The sequence below is a fragment of the Lonchura striata genome, chromosome 2, assembly GCF_050655825.1.
Source record: "Lonchura striata isolate lonStrDom1 chromosome 2, ASM5065582v1, whole genome shotgun sequence".
Classification (NCBI taxonomy): domain Eukaryota; kingdom Metazoa; phylum Chordata; class Aves; order Passeriformes; family Estrildidae; genus Lonchura; species Lonchura striata.
This window is the reverse complement of record NC_140704.1, coordinates 1,013,003-1,032,549: the sequence shown is the minus strand read 5'-3', so window position 1 is coordinate 1,032,549 and position 19,547 is coordinate 1,013,003. Positions and strand designations below refer to the sequence as shown.

General features: G+C 51.0%; 1 protein-coding gene across 18 annotated transcripts in view; it reads left to right on the top strand.

Annotated features, from left to right (window-relative positions):
- The window catches only part of MAP4 (microtubule associated protein 4), a 152,935-nt gene that overhangs the window by 16,506 nt on the left and 116,882 nt on the right, over window positions 1-19,547 (top strand). For 17 of the 18 annotated variants that reach the window (XM_085572850.1, XM_085572844.1, XM_085572843.1 and 14 more), the window contains exon 2: window positions 11,895-11,947. The exons of the other annotated variant lie outside the window; for it this stretch is intronic. The gene's annotated coding sequence lies outside the window, so the exon portion shown is untranslated. The remainder of the gene's footprint in view (window positions 1-11,894; window positions 11,948-19,547) is intronic. 18 annotated transcript variants of the gene reach the window in all.

Sequence of the window (19,547 nt, the reverse complement as noted above, 5' to 3'; positions counted from 1 at the left end):
CTCAGGGTGGGCAGCAGCAGGAATTTCCCCATGGAAAGGGAGCTCAGACCTTGGCACTGCCCAGGGAGGGTTGGAGTGCCCATCCCTGGAGGTGCCCCAGGAATTCCTGGCTGTGGCACTCAGAGCTCTGGGCTGGGGACAAGGTGGGCCACACTCAGTGACCTTGGAGCTCTTTCCCAATCTGAATTCTGGGATGCTCCTGCCCTCCTCACCTCGGGCTGGTCCTGCCAGGACTGTAACCAGAGATAGATTTAAAAACCTGAAATGAGGAGCTGCAGGGTGCAGGACAGTGGGTGACAGTGCCCTGGATCTCTGTAGGGTGTGTTTGGGGTCTGTTCCCCTATCTGTCTCAGGTCCTGCAGCAATTTGCTTCTGGTTTAACTCAGCTGTCTGCACCTTGTTGTAACCTGTCAGCAGCTGGTGGTGGGTACTCACACTCCAGCCCAGTTTTTCACGCTGAATTGAACAAATCTGTTTTTTCAGACAGTTGCATAACGGGAAGTGACTGCTCATCTTCTGTTCCAGGTTTTTTTGTTGTTGTTGTTGGCTTTAGAAACTTTTTTTCCTCTAGAAACCTTAATTATTTTACTGCGGTTGTAAATAAACATTTGAAGAATTTATCAGGTAATTTCAGGGCTGGTCTCTGTTACCTTGAATTTGCTAGGAAGTGATACTGCTTAAAAATCCCTAAAACCCATAATTTTGATGCAGAATAAATGAATGTGTTCCAGCTCAGTCCAAGAATTTATCCACAAGATGGCTTTGAGTCTTACTCTGCACCTTCAACAAAAGAAAACTTACCCCTTATAAATGGAGTTTTTTTTTTTTTGGGTTTTTTTTTTTTTTTTTTCTGGTGGGTTTGTTTTTCAATCTGGGCCTGAAAAGCTTGGGTAAGGTGAGTGTCTTTATGCCTTGGAAATGTGATCTGTGAGCTAAGAGGCAAAGAACTAAATGTTAATGACCTTAACCCTATCTAGCTGCACTTCCCTGACCTTTATCTCCCATCTCCCCTTTCCCCAGGTACAGGTATCACGTTCTGCTTGCACCTCCCAGAACAAACCAGCTCTGATTTTAGCTGGAAATCTGAAATAACAGGAGAGTGTTGGTTTTCCCTGGTTCTCCTGCACCCTGGTAGTGCCCAAATTCTTGTTCCTGGGGTGGAGAGAGGTTGGTTGTGCTGGGGATCACTCAGAGCTGGCCTAACAAAGCTCTGCCTAAGCTGAGCTGTGAGTTCTGGCAGGTCTTAGCACTGTCCCCACATAAGGGAGGTCAAGTGATGTTTTGAGGCTTCTCCTGAATTTGCCAGGAGAATTTGGGATGTTCCATGAGTGACTTCTGCCTAGCTGGATCCCAGAGGGGTCCTGACAAAGTCACTGTGTAATCAGGAGTTTAATATTTTAGTTATTTTGGTATCTCAGGACACAGATATTGCTTAATTCTTGCTAATCTGGTCTTTTCCGTGGAAAACTTTCAGGCAACAAATCCTCTGAAAACTTCTGGAATACGCTCATATTCTGAATGGATTTCATTTGAATTGATTCTAACACTTCATGTTGTCTGTGCAATGATTTTTGAATGTCATTAACTTTTCTAGCAGAGGATGCTCTCTAGTCTAGAAGCCAACAAAAATGGAGAGGGAGTTCAGCTAGGATAGGACAAGGAGTGGTTCAAACAGAGAGAGAAGGTTTGGATGGGATATTGGGAAGGAATTCCTGGCTGGGAGAGTGGGGAGAGGCTAGGATGGAATTCCCAGAGCAGCTGTGGCTGCCTCTGGATCCCTGGCAGTGCCCAAGGCCCGGCTGGACACTTGGAGCAGCCTGGGACAGTGGAAGTGTCCCTGGAATTCTGATCCTATGGTTTACCTATTTTGACACTAGCCAAAATTTATCCTCTCTGTGCTGCTGAGCAGCCATGGCTCCTGGAAAAGCTTTTTGGAAGGAGGAGGAGCAGGGCAGAACCCACCTGAGCAGAGCCCTGTGCCAGGGCTGTTTTACAGTGCTCATTCATTGCCCTGCAGTGCAGGCTCCTGCTGCAGAGGCACACTGAGGAGCTGTCATTCTGCACTGGGCAGCCCAGGCTCTACAACAGCAAGATTTGGAGTACTCAGCTGTCAGACAGTGGGTCACTCAAGCCCTGGGCAGTTTGGATTTTGTCCTCAGCAGGGGAATGTGTCCCCTGGTCCCAGCACCCGCTGCTCCACGGGCAGGAGCTCAGGGAGGTTCTTGTGTGTGAAGAAACAAGGGAGATTTGGTGCTTGGTGTAATCAGAGCTGTAGGGCACTCAGATTTCAGATGTGCAAGGAGCAGCTGGGTCAGTAGCAGGAGATTCCAGAAAATAAGCAAGGAAGCTCAGTGATTTCTAGCCCTGAAGCAGCAGCAGTCCTGTGTCTGCACTGGTGTAAATGCCTTTTTTACCTTCTCCTTCCGATCCACATTCACGTTTTTGCTCTTGAGAATTCACAGGGAAATCAAATGATGATTGAGACTTTGAACCTGCTCTGTTTGTGCAGTGGAAAATAAAAGATTGTTTGGTTTTTAATGTATTCCTCCAACACTATTTGTGTTGCTGTCTGGCATAATTTAAAAATCAAAAGTTGCAATCCTTTTGCCTAAAAAGAGTGATGAAGCATCTGCTGTATCATCATCATCGTCCCAAAATTGATATGGAAAAGGTAACAGCAAAATCCTAGAATCCCAGAATGATTTGTGTTGGAAAGGACCTTCTATCCCAGCCCGTGCCACCCCTGCCATGGCAGGGACACCTCCCACTGTCCCAGCTGCTCCCAGCCCTGCCCAGCCTGGCCTTGGGCATTTCTGGGCATCATCCACAGCTTTTCTGGGCACCCTGTGCCAGGGCCTGCCCCCCCTCCCAGCCAGGGATTCCTTCCCAAGATCCCATCCAATCCTATTCTTTCAGCTCATCAAAAACCATCCCTGAGCAGAGGAGGTGCTGAGATTGCTGTGGGGTGGGTTCATCTTGCAGTGTTTGTCACCTCTGCTGGGACTGGTTGTTGGGGATTGAGGAATGCCTGGATCACTCTCCTCGTGTGTTCCTGCACACGTGAAATATTTCTCCTCAAAGACACAGCTTATTTAACCTGTCACACTGATCTGCTGAGATACTGCTCTTTGTTCAGAGCACATCTGGGCATGAAACTTGAGTTTATAGAAATGTACATAGATTACCTTCATGGAAATATTTATATATTTATTAACCAAATAACATGTATTTTCAGAGCTTTTATCCTACTATCCTGGTCACACTGCCAGCCTGTATTCTGTTGAAATTTGGTGGGTTTTCCTTTTTTCCTCTGAAGCATCCATGCAAAATCTACGGCAATAATAATTTTCCAACTTGAAAAGCCGGGACTTAAATAAATCCAAAATCTCTGTTGTACTTTCAGGCCAGGACTGGGGCAGTTGTGAGTTGGGGTGGAGCAGCACAGGTCAGTGGTTCCACCATTCATCAGCACCAAGCAAAGCTCAGCTGCAGGAGCACCCCGCTGATCTCTGCATGGATCCTGTCCCATCAAATCCCTGTTAGGGGGGTTTGGAAGTGTTCCCTGAGCTGTCCTGAGCTGGGACCTGCAGCTCCCTGCCCACCCACACGTCCCCAGGGGATAATCCCCTCCATCCTCCAGGACAGGGACACGAGGAGGCTGTGACCTGCTGTAGGTGAGCAGATATTAACGGGCAGTTTGGGCACGTGAGTTATGAAACCTGGCAGGCATCAGCCTTTGTTGGAACTCAAAATGTCCCTCAGACATTTTTAGAGGTTCCAGGCCTTGGTCAGAAGCATTTGAGACCATGGCAGGCAGCTGCAAACAGCTGTGATTTTGGGTTTGAGCCATGGGATGAGTTACCAACTTTGGAGGTGGAACAAGCACTCACAAAGGGTTAGATGGGATAGTAAAAGTAGTTACAAAACAGAGGGAAATTTTTTTAGTATTGTACAGGGGGGTTTTAGCACCTGTCCAGGGGGGTTTTACTTTGTACATGGGGGTCAGAAGTTCTAAGATGGAGGAAAGTGGGCTGATCCTGTTCTTCCTCCTTCTTCATCCTCACCTCCATGTTCTTGGTGATGTTGGCACTCACAGATTGGTTTAGAGTAGAAAAGCACTTTGTAATACAGGTAGTAGGTATTGGGGGAAAACTATAAACATGTAATACGTAATATATCATATAAAAGAGAGCAGCAGCCCTGGGTGGGGAGGGAGAAGAAGAAGACACAGACAGAGAGGATGTCAGGGTGTGTGTGCCTCTGCCTGAGCTGTGAGCAAACCACAGTAGACAGAGATGAAAATCTTTTAGATAATTTGCAATAAACTGCCTTGAGACCCAACAACAAGAGGCTGCAGAGTTTTTCTTTGGAAGCACGGCTTGGAGGAGAGACTTTTCCACCACATGAGACCCCAGAGCAAGCCCGGGGTTCTCACAAGCCTTGAAAACATGAGAAGATCCCAGGCTGGTGAATTTTCATGTTTTCTTACACTGATAAATGCCAGGGACCATTGGGAATTCTCCAGGAGCTGTCTGGTTTGAAGCTGTGTCTGTGGCAGCCTGCAGGGCCCAGGGGAGTGGGAAATCCAAACTTTTCTCCTGTTTGCCCACAGCAGGGCCTGAGCTGACACTGCAGACAACATTCCTTAATCTGGTGTAACTTGGTAAAATCATGGTTGGTGCCTGCAGTTTCCTTCTTGGTTTTCCTGCTCCAAAGCTGAGGAAAGCCAATGTTTTGTAGTTCCAATGGGATTAGGGAGTTCTCCATTCTGGGGTGCGTGGATGTAAATACATCCCTGTGTTTGATACAGTCATGGAATGGTTTGGGTTGGAAAGGAAGGGACCTTAAAGCCCATCCAGTGCCACCCCTGCCATGGCAGGGACACCTCCCACTGTCCCAGGCTGCTCCCAGCCCTGTCCAGCCTGGCCTTGGGCACTGCCAGGGATCCAGGGACAGCCACAGCTGCTCTGGGCAGCTGTGCCAGGGCCTGCCCACCCTCCCAGCCAGCAATTCCTTCCCAATATCTGATATAAATCTCTCCCCTTTCAGTTTAAACCCATCACCCCTTGTTCTGATTCCATTTTCTCTCTGTCTTTTGTTTAAGCCCCTTTAGGACACACCTGCACATTCTGATTTTGGGTGTCCAGAACACTGCTGACCCTTTGATCTGCACAGCAAAGGTTTGTCCTGGGTGAAAGCAGAATAAACCTCAGGGGTTGTTCTGGAAGAATCTCCAGCCTTGCCAGGGAGCTGGTGGGGAGCAGCTGTGTCCTGCTGCTGCTCTGGGGGTGCTGTGTGCCAGGAGGATCCTTATGTTGGACCTGTTGGTTACACCTTGGCTGAGAGACTTTCTAAAAATTAACATTTTTGCTGGTTTTTACAGAGGCACTGAGAGAGAAGCCCTTGCAAATGCCCTGTTAGTTGTAGTTGTAGGCTGGGGAGGTTTTTGTGCTGGTTTGCTCTTGTGTAGTGCCAGGTGAGCTGGATTTGCTGGAGCTCCCAGGAAGCTGGGGTGATGTGAATATAAAAAAGGGTCAGGAAGAGCTGCTCACAGTCTGGTGTCTCTGGCTACCCCTGTGCTGCTGAGTTATGTGATGTTTGGTGGTCTCTGGTAGTGCTGGGATGTTTTATTTCAGGAGTTTTCCTCTTGCAGCCTTTGACCCTGGGCAAAAATCCTCTCCCACACATTGGTGGGTGCTGTTCCAGAGCTGCCATGGACCAGGACCATGCTCAGATCTGTTTGCACGGAGCAGCCCTGGTGTGGGGTGCAGGATTTTATCTGTGAGCATCTTCCTGGTCACTCTGACTCCAGTGTGGCATTGAGGAGCTCCTTCCCATTCCTTCCTGGTGCAGGAAGGCGTCTCAGGAGGGCCAGCAGTTGGCTTAGAGCCTCTCATTAGTGGACAAATGACATTTGGATAATGAAAGCTGCTTCTTCTCCTCGATGCCATCAAAGAGTTCATTAATGCTCCCCCAGCCCAGGCAGGATGGGCACTGGAGGAGCTCCAGCCTTGGACGATGATTTCATAGTTCAAGGCTTGACTCTGTTCTTGCTGCTGCTTGTATAATGTGTGTGCAACTGGGTCTTTATGAATCTCAGATCATTACAAATGCTGTTTCTGGCCTGTAGTATCCCAGAAGATGCAGGTTGGATAGTGCTGGCAGAGGGTGGGTGTGGGGATGTGCTTTGGCAAATAAAGCAGATGACAGGAGTCACAGTGGATCTGTATTGATTAGACAGAACAGCAGGAAGAATTCCTGAATTCTTAAACCCTCTATTTTTAGATGTAGTTCGTCTGGGCTGAAGGCTTTCTGTTCCCTGAATTGTTCCAAAAATAAATATTTCAGAAGAGGATTAAACTTGAATGTGGAAGTCAGTGTTTTTTATGCATCAATGTTCATGGAAGGATCTGGTCAGAAATCACTATTCTCCTTAAATTTGCATGCTCTGAATCCAAATTAAAGCAGCTTTCACCAAAACTACTCATCCACACGGGAGGCTCGAGGTGCTGGTGAGAATGCAACTGTGAGAGCTAATTTTAGCTAATTCAGTCCTGTGAGCAGCAGAGTCCTTCAGCTGTGAAAAGAGACACTTTGCTCTTGCTTAAATCACTTTCTTTTTTTATTGAGCTTCTGCTGAACACGGACAGGCTTTGCTGATTCTCACCAAGGGCAATTTCTGCCCTGGCTTTTGGTGCTGGGTTTCTTTGTGGTGTGAATCTGGATGTTAAGGTTTTGTTTTGTTTTGACACTTCAGAAAGATTTTTGAATCTTTCTACGCATCGCTGGTGTCAAAATCCTTCATCTCAGCCTTCTCTGGGTGTTTGCAGCCTCCTGTCACATCGAGTTTATGTGTAACACAGTCTCTCCCACGTCCCTGTCTCGGGCTCTGGCTTCTGGAACTTTCCTTCCCAGGTGAGTGCAGCCCTTGCTGCATTGCCCAGCCCTCTGGAGCCCTTTGGGAAAGTCCTTGGCTGGTCCTTGACATTGGCACCGTGATAAGCCATGAGTCACTCCTCAACTTCCCAGAGTCATTGCACGTCGTATCTTTTTTTCAAATTGCTCCTGACATCCCAAAATCCGCGGTGCTATAAAAACAGCCCCACTTGTGCAGCTGCTTCTTTCCTGTCTGACTCTATGAACCTCACTGGGTTTTAACTTTGTCAGCCCGAATCGCTGCCGAAGACTCTCTTTGTGAAGCGTGTCCCCTCTAATAAGGATGAAATGTGGATGCTGCCAAAGAGTATCTGCTTGCTTTGCAGTGGAAGTTCTTCATCCTTCCACGTCCTACCTGGGACTGGGGAGGAGCATCTCCTTCTCCAAGCAGCAGGACTTGCGTGACTGCCGTGGAGCTCTGACTTGCTGCTCATGAATATTTCCCTAGAAAATGATTCACTCTTCAAGTGCAGTGGAAATACATCCTGTGTTTTGAAGACTCTTTAAATTATTAGTCTAACTTCTCCTGGGAGAAGCTCCACTCAAAAAGCCTGGAGTTAAATGTAAAAGCAGTCTCTTTCAAATCCCAGAATCATTTGGGTTGGCAAAGATCTCCAAGGCCATCGAGTCCAAGCTGTTCCTGATCCCCTCCTTGTCCCCAGCCCAGAGCTCTGAGTGCCACATCCAGGTGTTCCTTGGACACCTCCAGGGATGGGCACTCACATCCTCCCTGGGCAGCTTCTTCCAAGCCCTGAGTTCCCTTTCCATGGGGAATTCCTGCTGCTGTCCACCCTGAGCCTGCCCTGGCCCAGCCTGGGGCTGTTCCCTCTCCTCCTGTCCCTGTTCCCCTCCACTGTCCCCTCCTGCCAGGAGCTGTGCAGAGCCACAGGGTCCCCCCTGAACCTCCTTTTCTCCAGGCTGAGCCCCTTCCCAGCTCCCTTATCCATTTCTCCTAGGATTTACTGTCAGCTTTATTCAGATGCCTCATGTAGTGTGGGAGCAGGAGTTTGATGCTGAACAGAAATTCATGGAGTATCTGGCAGTGGTGCCTGTGAAGGAAAAAAATTCCATCATATTTGTGAATAAACTCTTGGTGTAGGAACTTGGTGAGTTCAGGAACAGGCAAGGAGACAATGTAGGTGGCCATAAAGGCAGTTTTCTTTCTGAGGGAAGGTATCCCTGCCTGTGGCAGGGATTGAAATGAGATCTCTAAGGTCCCTTCTACCCCACCCCATTCTGTGACTCCTTGTCAGGTTGTTGTAGTTATTGCTGGGAAGAGCCAGGGATGGAAATCTGAGCTGCCCAATCTGGATTTCATGGCCACTGTGTATATTTAGCTCAGGGTTCACCAGCCTTTGCCTTTGGAGCCGGCATCCGACACCCTGGGACTGCTTTGCATGTGGAATGTTGGAGTGGGGTGGGCAACGCCCCTCTTGGCTTCTCTATCAAGTGATCTTCATGCCCTGTGTGTGTTGGAGACAGGAGCTATTTAAAGGGAGCTGTTTATCCAGAGCTTTGGAAGCCAGGCCTGAAGGGTGAGAGAACAGGAAACTCCAAGGTTGAGGGGTTTTCTCCTGCAAGGCACAGGAGCAGTCCTGAGTTTGGGGTGGGAAAGCAGAAAGTGCTGCTTGTTTAGGGAGTTCAAGGGAGCTGATAAGGGCTTCTGAGATGGGGAAAGGCACATTTTTTCCTTGTGGTAACCTCAGTGGAGTGCATTCCACCTGGCTGGGGTCAGTGATAATCCAGTGTTGCTCTGCTCCCTGTCTCTGAGCAGGGGCTGAGGCAGTCACTGTACACACACAAAGTCCTGGGGTGCTGGAATTGGAGAGCTGGAGGCTGTCCAGTGATGATCCTTTGATGAGGTGGGTGTGGAGAGCTGCTCACATCCTTTTTGGGTGGCTTACCAAGATGGGCTCGGTGCTTTTCCCCAGGACCAGGCTGAGCTGGGAGTTCATCCTCCAAAGGGCTGTCACTGCAAACTGGCAGAGATGAGTAACTGCTGCTAAAAGTAGTAAAAACCTTCAAAACTACAGAAACACGAAGGGAGTTGTTAATATTTGCCCTGAAATGTGGATATGATTTTGGAACTCCTCAGAAACCCTGTGTGTTCCAGATGGGCTGTGTTTGGTGAGCTCCTGGCTGGTAACTGGGGATAGTCAGTGTGTTAATGGGATGCAGGGGATGCAGTTTTTTGGGAGGGGAATCTCTGGAGCTGGAGAAGCCCTTGGAATGTTCTGTACCAACAGGATGGGGAGCAGAGGAGCTGAGGAACAAGAAGTACTGGTGCAGGATGTGGAACTGGATCTTACAGGGACAGTAAACACCAACAGGGTGCATGCCAGGCAGGACCCAGTGGGGAGTGGCATTAATGAGATCCCTGCTTTGCCTTGGTGCTGCTTTTCTGTGGCAGCTGTGGGGAAACAGTGCTGGGGAGGAAGGAAGAAGGAAGGAAGTTGGGAGTTTGGGGTCAGAATGCATGGACAGCTGTCTCTACTCCTTGAATCAGTTCTCAGAAGCATTTCTCCAAAGTGGAGAGCAGTCCTGGTTAACCATGGGCCACAGGAGCTGGGATTTGCTGTATATATGGATTTTCTCCTGCTGTTTAGCAAGGTTTCTGAAACAGTCTTCCTCAATTTATCCCGTGAGGGGATGGAGTAAAGTCTCTCAGATTATTTGAAGACCCAACACATAAGAAATCTTCGCAGCCCCACCTTCAATTTCAGCAAATCTTTTTTAGATCTTTTAAGATATTTAACACTTCTTGTCAGTGAGAACACCCCCTAACTTAAAGGGCATCAATTTAACAAGGGGGGCAGTTAAGACTCCCACAGTTCAGGAATTCTGCCCTTCAGGGGTTGTTTAGAGAGCAACCAGAGGTACATTTTACCAAAGAAAAAGTTGGTTTGCCCAGACCAATAGCCTGGGGTGGATTTTATCTCACAGTTACCAGGCTGCCCCAGCCACTGCCCTATTTGAACTGGAGCAGCACTAAAAAAGGATCTTCTGCTTCTCATTTTCTTCAATTCTGCCTGAAAAGAGAGGTCTCTGCGTTGTTTTTCTTAACAAATAAGGTAAAGTTGTGGTGGTTTCTGTGCAAAGGACTGGATCACAGCAAGAACTGTGGGCTGGACACCAGGGGAGCAGCAGTGGGGCTGTGATGCCTGGGGAGGGGATGGGGCTGTTCTCCAGTGGGAAGGACTCTGATGTCCCAGTTTGTCACAGGCTGGCTCACCTGCCAGTAAGGATGTGGGGATGGGAGGTTGGTGTTGGTTTGTGGCCCTCTGAGGAAGGCACTGAGCACCTGGTGCAGCTGAATCCTGCACCAGAGACTCCTCCTTTCCACAATGAATGTGGGAACTCCCCTTGCCAGCCCTTCAGGACTCCTCTGGAAGGCTTTTCTCACTCCTGAGTGCTTTACTGAAGCTGAACTGACACTTTTCACTGGGCTGTTTCCTCGTTTAGCTAAAAACTCTGGCATTTCACTTCCCTGGAAGACAAAATATCCATCTGTGGGGAGAGGAACACGTTTGGTGTTTCTGTCTGGCTGCCGAGCAGGTACTGAGATGATTTTTTTCCTGGGAGAATGGCTTGATGACTTGCAGTGGTGGAGAACAAGTTGGACATTTATTTCTCCATGTGGATTGAAATACTTTAACTCTGTGGCTCAGTTTGTGCTCTCTTCTTCAAGGCAGATAGAAGGAGCAATTACTGGGATAGATTTTTTTTTTTTTTTTGGTGATTGCTTCACAATTAAGAAACGTTATCAACAAAATGTAAAATATCGGGTAGAAAAATTTGGAACGCGACACCCAGGTGAGGAGATGGTTCCTGGTAAATCTGGTGGGAGCAGCTGCACTGGAATCATGGCAGAAGTAGAGCAAACAGCCAGAGCAGATGAAGGTGGGCTCGTGACTGGGATGTGGCTGTCACAGGTGGCTGGGCAGGTGTGACAGGGGCTGACAGGGGCCCTGTGAGCTCTTAAGCCATTCATTGAGCACCTGAAATGCTGCTTAGGGCAGGGATGTCCTGATTAGCCTGGCTTAATTCAGCTTTAATGCTGTGTTTGGAGAAACCTATTAAGGTGTGCAACGAGGGAAAAGCAGCTCACGGTTTTCATGGAATATCATGAACAGCTGAGCAAGTGTTGATGGGCAATAGCAAGCACAGAAATAGCAATGACAGGGTGGTTGGAATGTGGGGGGACCTCTGGATGTCACCCAGGCCAGGCCCCTGGCAGGGCAGGGTCCCTGGGGTGTGTCCAGGTGGGTTTGGGGTGTCTCCAGCCCCCCTGGGCAGCTGTCCCTCCATGGAGAGAGGCTCTTCCTCCTGCTGAGCTGGAGCTGCTGTGGTTTGCTTTGTGGCCATTGCTCCTTGTCCTGTCACTGGGCAGAGCCTGGCCCCTTCTCCTGGCACAGTTTGGGAGATTTGTGTGGCTCCCCTCTGAGCCTTCCCTCCTGCAGCCTGAGCAGCCCAGCTCTGCAGTCTCTGCTCAGCAGAGATGCTCCAGAGCCCTGAGCAGCTCGGTGGGCTCTGCTGGACCCTCTCCAGCAGAGTCTGTCCACAAAAGCCCACCCAGGGAATGAGCTGGAATTCAGGCAGGTGGCTCTGGGTGTCACACCTGACAATGCCCCAATATCCAACACCACTGTGCTGCTGTCAAAGTGGCTCCTTGGACTGAGGAGCCGAGAGCTGGACACGACACCCCAGCTGTGCCTGACCAGGGCTGAGTAGAGGGGCAGGATCCCCTCCCTCACTCCTGACCCCAGCAACACTGGGATCTTACTCCTGTTGAGGAAGGAACACCAAGAAAAGCTGCCTGCATCATTGATGGGGGACTGCAGCAAAATCTCCCAGGTCTCAGTTAATTCTGAGTTCCACCACTCATGTCCCAGCATCCCCAATTCCTGCCATCCCAGGGCTCTGTGCTCACACAGTTCCTTCTGCCTTGTGTCTTGCAGATAAGCAGTTTCTGAGGACTGAAGTACCTGCCCAGGGAACTCCTGCTCGTGAGGTAGGAACTGATTTTCTAATGACCCAGCAGGAAATGCTGCATTCAAAAGCAGAGTTTGGTACAGCTGTGTGTGCACAGCAGAACAGCTGTGCTGGGAGCTGCAGCCACCATCCAGAGATCTGGGGTGCGAGTTCTGCCACTGGGGACTTCTGTGGAGCAAGCGTGGCTGGAATGCACTCACCTTCCCATCCTGTGCTGATAAACCTTCTAATTACTGCTAATTACTGCTCTTTTTACATGCTGCCAGTTAAAATCCTTCCAGACAGACTCACTGAAAGGTTTGGGCTGGAAGGGACCTCAAAGCCCACCCAGTGCCACCCCTGCCATGGCAGGGACACCTTCCACTGTCCCAGGCTGCTCCAAGCCCTGTCCAGCCTGGCTTTGGAGACTCCCAGGGATGCAGGGGCAGCCACAGCTGCTCTGGGAATTCCATTCCCATCCCTCCCAGCCAGGAATTCCTAATTCCCAATATCCCACCCATCCCATCCCTGCCCTCTGGCAGTGGGAGCCATTCCCTGTGTCCTGTCCCTCCATCCCTTGTCCCCAGTCCCTCTCCAGCTCTCCTGGAGCCCCTTCAGGCCCTGGAGGGGCTCTGAGCTCTCCCTGGAGCTTCTCCTCTCCAGGGGAACATCCCCAGCTGTCCCAGCCTGGCTCCAGAGCAGAGGAGCTCCAGCCTTTCAGGTATTCATTGAAGTTCAGACATTTTTGGGGTTCTGTTTATAACAGGGCTGGTGTGGAACTCCAGGCTTATCTTTTCTGGCCACTTGGACTTTCCTTCTTTGCCTTTTCTGCTTCAAAGGGCTCACATCTTGTTTGACTTGGTCATTCAAATCTTCTTCTTATCAGAGTAAGAGGACTACAAAAGATTAAAATGGGGAAACTAGGCTAAGAAAAACAAGTCTGATTTGATTTGTTAGGAATTGGGAGCAGCAGATCATCCAGGTTTTTTATCCTAGCTTCCTTTGGGGAAGGCACAGCAAAGCTCCAGTTCTGGAATCTGCCATCAGCCCTGCAGTCAGGATGTTCAAGGTGCAGGTGCTCACCTGATGTGCTTTGGGGAAGGAATTACCATTTATTCCTGATTTTTGTGTGGACCGAGAGACCCAGGTGTCTTCTGCAGAGCAGTTTGGGGTTGTTCTCAAATGCTGGTTACGTGTTAAGTCCTGAGAGGAATTTCTGCTGTCTTCTTCCCTGTTTGAGCCATCCCTCTGCATTTTCCTGTAGAAAAGGCCTGAGCTGTCAGTGGCAGTGCTGGTTCCACGCAGGGACCCCCAGTCAGGAGTGCAGAGGGGCCACATGGACAGAGCTCATCCCACCTGCTTTATCCCCTGTCATCTCCTGGAACTGCCTGCAGTTCACAGGAGCTTCCCAAGTCTCCTAAAACTTTGGTTTTTTATTCCTCAGGTGCCTTTTTTTCCCGGTGTCCTTAAATGACAGATGTAGAGATAACGCTGTGGGTGCAGAGTTCTTCATTTCCAGTGGGGCTGATGCTCCTGTTCATGGTGGGACTGGAAGAAGCTCCTGTGTCCCAGTTCCTGAGGGGCTGGAAGGGGCTGGAAGGTTCTCCCAGTTCCTGAGGGGGCTGGAAGGTGCTCCCAGTTCCTGAGGGGGCTGGAAGGGGCTGGAAGGTTCTCCCAGTTCCTGAAGGGGCTGGAAGGTGCTCCCAGTTCCTGAGGGGGCTGGAAGGGGCTGGAAGGTTCTCCCAGTTCCCGAGGGGCTGGAAGGTTCTCCCAGTTCCTGAGGGGGCTGGAAGGGGCTCCCAGTTCCTGAGGGGGCTGGAAGGTGCTCCCAGTTCCTGAGGGGGCTGGAAGGTTCTCCCAGTTCCTGAGGGGTCTAGAAGGTTCCCCCAGTTCCCAAGGGGCTGGAAGGTTCTCCCAGTGCTGCAGGGGCTGTGCCCAGGCTCCCTGGGGCATTCCCAGCTCCTGCTGTCACTCCAGGGCTGTGGCTGCTGGCCAAACCATCTTAAGTCGTTGTCTCAAAGCCACTTGAAGAGAAGCCAAGGAAGATGGCTTATCTGCCCAGGGTGGGCTGGAGGGGGGGCCGTGCCCACAGTGCCCCACGTGCCCTCCCCGTGGCCTCAGTGGACCTGCAGGGGTCACAGGGTGTCACCTCCCCTCAGGGAGGAGCTGGACAGGAAAAGGTGACAGAGGAATGGGAGAGATTGGTGTTTTCCTCCCTGCACCTGCCAATCTTGAGTGGGTTTTATTTTTCCTCTTTTCTACCTCTCTTGGCTTGGCCCAGTGTGCTGTGAAGGTCTGCCAGGCTCCTGGGATGTCTGGACTCGATTTGGACTTCATGAAGTATCTCCAGTTGGAAGAGACCCTTAGATCATCAAATCCAATTGCCTGCTCCTCATAGGACCTCCTAAAACTGAATGCCACACCTGAGAGTCCTCTCCAGGCACCCCTGGAGCTCTGACAGGTCGTGTTGTACCTCCCACCTTGTCCAGGGAGGTGACTTTGCCATCAGGATATTTCTCCCTGGTACAAACTGGGAGCTGTGGCAGAATTGCCCCCTGCATTCCCAGGCACCCACATCTCCACAGTCCTTGTTGCAAGGTTTCAGGAGGTGCAGAGCCAGCAGGGCTTTCCCAGAGCCTGCACTGAGCAGCTGAAGTGCTTCCTGGAGGGATTTACCCGGGAATCTTTCAGCCAGGCTCATTGCTGGCGAGGATGAGGAGCAGCAGCTTCCTCCCCACTGCTGGGAGCTGGGCTGCTCCTGCTTGGATTCACCTGGCTGAGGAGTACCTTGGCTTCTGTGCCAGCCTGAAGCTGTTTTCTCACACTGCCCCTCAGGAATACCCCAGTTCCTCCTGCTCACTCCATTCCCCAGGCCCAGGGGAATGTCTGGTCATGATTGTGGCACCTGGATCTTCATTTGGTTCTTGTGTTGGTTCCACGTGTACACATGGGGAGAAAACACTTCTGAAAACGTTACCTGCTGGGTAAATTTATATTTTGTTGTGTAATGGCTCTAACTGGGAAGAAGCACTGACGAACCCACATCTTTAGGGTCAGTTTTTGGCATGGGGTGCCCAGAGCAGCTGTGGCTGCCCCTGGATCCCTGGAAATGTCCAAGGCCAGGCTGGACAGCGCTGGGAGCAGGCTGGGACAGTGGGAGGTGTTCCTGCCATGGCAGGGGTGGCACTGGATGGGCTGCGAGGTCCCTTCCAGCCCAAACATTCAGGGATTTGAGGTTTCTGAGTCGCTTTACCGCTTAAGGTTTTACTTTCCTAAAGTGTTGTGGGAAGCACCCTGAACTACAATCAAAAGGTTTGGGTTTTTTTTGGTTTTGTTTTCAGTTCTACACTGAATAATTATTTATTTAGTCCCCTCTTTTTCCCCTTTTGGAAGAGAGTTGCTGTGTCCAAGGGCATCTCAGTGTGGCACTGGATGCTGCAGCCACACCTGGGATAAGAAAGTGAATCATTCTCTAAGGAAACCACCACACCATGCCTGATAAGGCTGCAGGGACACCTGGAATGTCTTTTATTGCTCTTTCTGTCATGAAATCTCAGCTTTTGTTTTCTTACCAAAGCCTTGTTTTCCAGGCACCCTTGAATGTGTTTGCTATCAGGAGCACGGAAATGTAAATACAATGGTGGTTGGGCTGCAGCAGCACCTCCCTTCCTCCCCCTGCCTTCCTGCATGCACTTGGGATGGGGGGAGCTGTTCTTCTGCATTAATTCATTTCAGAAAGGACTGTTCTTGCCCCTGCTGCCACCTCATCAGATTTCAGAGACAGACAATTCTCTCCTTGAGACCAAGAACTAGCACAAGGCCTCGTGCTCTGGCTCCTCTTGGCATTTCCCCAAGCTCCTGCCTACCAGCACATCCCATTTTTTAACTAGATAAGCCACACAGGCACTGTTCTACTTGAACTAAGACTGCATTCTTCTCCTTGCAACATTTGAGCCCATTTCCTAGAAGAAAAACTAAAAAAAAACTGGAGCCATCACCAACCTGAGTGTCCAGCCTTAAGTTTGCAGCTGTTTGTGAGAGCTGTTGCCCAAGTGTGGTTGTGCTGGATGTGCTTGGTCACTGGGAGCTAATGTTGGTTGATCTCTCAGTCAGCAGGAATTTTGTCATTACAACCAGGTCAGGATAATTGAAAGGCTCCAATGTAGAATTTGTTCTTTGGCCTCACTCGGGAGGAATTGGGCTCAGCTGTTGGATGTGAGCGCTCGCTTGGCCTCACTCTGTGCCTGTCATCTGCTTTTTTTACTGACTGCCATGGACTTTGTGTGGCAGGAACGAGTCTCTGGGCAGTTCTTGCTCCTCAGTTCCCAGCCTTTCTTGCCTTCTTGCCACAGCAAATGCTTGTGCTGTGTCTGTGCCACGCTGGGGCTGCTCCCTGCCCAGCAGGTCAGCGCTGCTCCTCTGGCCCTGGGCCAGCCGTGGGGCTGAAGCAGCTAAAGAAAAATCCCTGGGATCCTCTCTAAGAATAAACATCACGCGAGAGCAGGAGTGTCCCCCTGCCTGGGGAGAATTAAATTTCCTGCTGGGAGGCAATAACAGCAGCTTAAGGGCTGGGCTGGCATCCCTGTGGCTGGAGGGATGAGCTGCAGGGCCCCAGGAGGGGCTGGCCAGCACCTGCAGCTCTCCTGGCTTCCAGAGCCACTTTTGGAGGGGGTGGGGATGAACCTGCTGGACCTGTGGCCTGGCAGAGCTCCCTGTGGATGGAAAGCTGCTGGCTGTGCCACTGAACACGTTTTCAGGCACTTCCTTGGAGCTGTGTCCTCGTCCCTCCCCTGGGCAGCACAGGAGCTGCTGAGGGATCTGAGCTGATTCATGTTCCCAGGAATTCCCTGGCTGAGGGGGAAGGTCCCTCTCTCTGCACTTAATGCTGGAGCTGTGAACTCAGAGCACCCCAAGTTCTCCCCTGGGGAGGTTTGGGGGCTCACTGCACCTTTCCCTGCCTCACACTCCGTTCTGAAGCTCAGTTATCCTGCTCCCTGGCCTTGGGAGCTGCACCATCACCACCAGGAGTGCCCCTCTCCCTTGGATCACAGGTTTTGCTTCCCAAGCTTCCAACAAATCCTTTCCTGAGCTTTTGTAGCCAAAGGTTTAGCTCTGCTTGCTGAGGGGCCCAGGTGTGATCAGGGCTTTTAAAGCTAAAGGCTCCTACCTTGGTTTAAAAGGATTTCAGAGTTTTGCCTTTCTCACCTGTGTGTAGGCACAAATATCCCTACTTAGAAGTAATTCCTATGAATGTGCAATATGGTTAATCTCCATTACATCTATTGTGGAGTTTCCCCAACATGAACAAAATCCATACATGGAATTGCCAAAGGTGATGCAAAAAGCCCTTTCTGAGCGTGATTTAGGGGCACACCAGGGTGTAAAGGCTGGCTGGGATATCCCAAACTGGATACTCTGTCCTCAGCAGGGTAAGAACAGGGATATTCCTGAGCTGGGTTTAACAGAGTCAGGAACTGGGGTATCCCAGAGCAGTCAGGAACAGGTTCCACAGCTTGGAGCCTTCCAGATGTAATTCTGCTCCCACCCAAAATGGGCTTAGGGATTTTAATTCTCCATGAATTTCTGAGCACCTGAGTGGCCTCCATAGAAAAGGAGGGAATTTGGTTCCTGGCCTGACAAAGCCTGTGGCTGGAGTGGAGAGGTGCTTGAGGTCCCTGGGCACGTCCCCATGGATCAGGAGCAGGTCCCTGGGCACATCCCATGGAGCAGGAGCAGGTCCCTGGGCACATCCCATGGAGCAGGAGCAGGTCCCTGGGCACATCCCATGGAGCAGGAGCAGGTCCCTGGGCACATCCCATGGAGCAGGAGCAGGTCCTTGGGCACATCCCATGGATCAGGAGCAGGTCCCTGGGCACATCCCATGGAGCAGGAGCAGGTCCCTGGGCACATCCCATGGAGCAAGAGCAGGTCCTTGGGCACATCCCATGGAGCAGGAGCAGGTCCCTGGGCACATCCCATGGATCAGGAGCAGGTCCCTGAGCACATCCCATGGAGCAGGAGCAGGTCCCTGGGCACATCCTCATGGAGCAGGTCCCTCGGCACGTCCCATGGATCAGGAGCAGGTCCCTGGGCACATCCCATGGAGCAGGAGCAGGTCCCTGGGCACATCCCATGGAGCAGGAGCAGGTCCCTGGGCACATCCCATGGAGCAGGAGCAGGTCCCTGGGCATGTTCCATGGAGCAGGAGCAGGTCCCTGGGCACATCCCATGGAGCATGAGCAGGTCCTTGGGCACATCCCATGGAGCAGGAGCAGGTCCCTGGGCACATCCCATGGAGCAGGAGCAGGTCCCTGGGCACATCCCTGTGGATCAGGAGCAGGTCCCTGAGCACATCCCTGTGGATCAGGAGCAGGTCCTTGGGCACATCCCATGGAGCAGGAGCAGGTCCCTGGGCACATCCCATGGATCAGGAGCAGGACCCTGGGCACATCCCTGTGGAGCAGGTCCCTGGGCACATTCATTCTTCCAAAACTTATTCCAGTAGTGTTTGAAAGCTTTAAAATATTGTTTTCTCTTGACAAATCCCCTTGGAAAAGCATTGCCAGGTTTGCTGTTCCACTCCTCTGGAACACCGAGCTGGTGCTGACTTGCCATGAATGAAAACAATTCCCCACTCAAATTTCTCATGTGGAAGCTTCCAGTCCTGTGTCCTGATGGGCAGGTTCTGGTGCTCTGTAATTAAGCTGTCAGGAGAAGGGCTTATTTTAATTAAAAGTGAAGCAGCTGCTCTGGTACAGTCACTGACACAACTGGAATTCCTCCGTGCAGGGAAAGGAGTGGGGTGGCTGGAAGCAGAGATGGAGTCCAACCTGTGCCTGATCCCAGCTTCATTCAGAATTCATCCTCTCTGGCCTTGCTTTCCCTCCTACACTCTCAGATGTGTTATACACGTATTTATATTTGTTATATCTACAGAAGGCAACCCTGGGAGTTGATGAAAGCACTGAGGGCCTACACAGTGGTACTCAAACTGTAATTAGGGCAGACTAAACCTCTGAATTTTCATCTCACAGCATGACTTGAACTCATTCTCGTCTCTGGGTTTGTCCTTCCGGTGTTTGTGCCGTGTGGTTTTCATCCCGTTGTAGAAATCAGCACCCAAATTCTCACGTGAGAACAAAATCCTCTCTTCTGGGAGGCATGTATGTGAGACAGAGGTGGAATAGGATGAATTCAGAGGAGCTGGCACGAGGGCTGAGGTGAAATTTTGCAGTGGAACTTGTCCTTGTTGTGCAGCCAGCTGTGCTGTCCAGCTGTGGCAGCGAGGTGGTGCCGCAGGGAGAAGAGCGAGGAGGGGAAGATGGGAACTGCACTCTGTCAGGGATGTGCCAGCCTTGCCTCTCTGCCAGGAGCAGGATCTCTGTGGGCACAGCCAGGCTGCCCGTGTGCTGTGGGGTTGCTCTGGGGGGAGGTGGGACCCAGCTCCTCCCTGCCCCGCTGCTATTAAAGGAAAGCAGCTGACAGGAGCAGCTGCTGGGGCTGCTCAGCCCAGCATCCTCCAGAGAAAGGGCTTTGCAAACAGCCCTTTCCTCCCCTGCCCCCACTTCTCCTTCCCTGTGCCAGGAGAAACCAGGAGGCTCTTCCCCCATGATTGATGGAACTCTCCTTTTTTGGTGCTG